Raw genomic sequence first — 624 nt, forward strand, 5'->3', positions numbered from 1 at the left:
CTTGCTCCTGTGGAAGTAGCAGCTTCTCGCAGCTGCTGAGCTCCTTCATGTACTCAGAATACAGCTACTAATAAAAAGAAAGAGGATAGTGGTGATCAACAGAAAAAATTTAACGGTGTGACAGTCTGTGTATCCTGCCATGCTAAGCACTCCTTAAAGACAGTTTTTTCTCTTGCAAAGCTAGAAGCAAGTTCCATTAACAAAGCTTCTTTATTAAAAAATATTTCATTATTTTTTTATTAATAAATAAAATACGTTAAAAATGTTTGAGTGCTACATTCACTATACAACGCTGTATATACAAAAGCAGACGTATAAAAACACAACAGCTGACCTTGCTCAGGTAAAAAGAACTGAAAGTGGCTTCTTGGATCACTGAGTCCAGTCCCCAGTACTAAAGGCACCAAGGTATTTAATCCCTTTCACAAACACCAAGAGCAGTTAGGCTGCCCACTGAAAGATCACTATAGAACATAACAGCTCTAATCCTAAAAATTATTCTAATTTCCAGCCTAAACTCATATCACAGCCAATTACTTCTTTTGCAAACCTTGCCCTTCAATATCGGGAAATCCTGCTTCTCTTCTCAGTTCCCACCCTGATATATACATTTCCTGTGCATGT

The sequence above is a fragment of the Charadrius vociferus genome, unplaced genomic scaffold, assembly GCF_000708025.1.
Source record: "Charadrius vociferus isolate BGI_N301 unplaced genomic scaffold, ASM70802v2 scaffold7, whole genome shotgun sequence".
NCBI lineage: Eukaryota > Metazoa > Chordata > Aves > Charadriiformes > Charadriidae > Charadrius > Charadrius vociferus.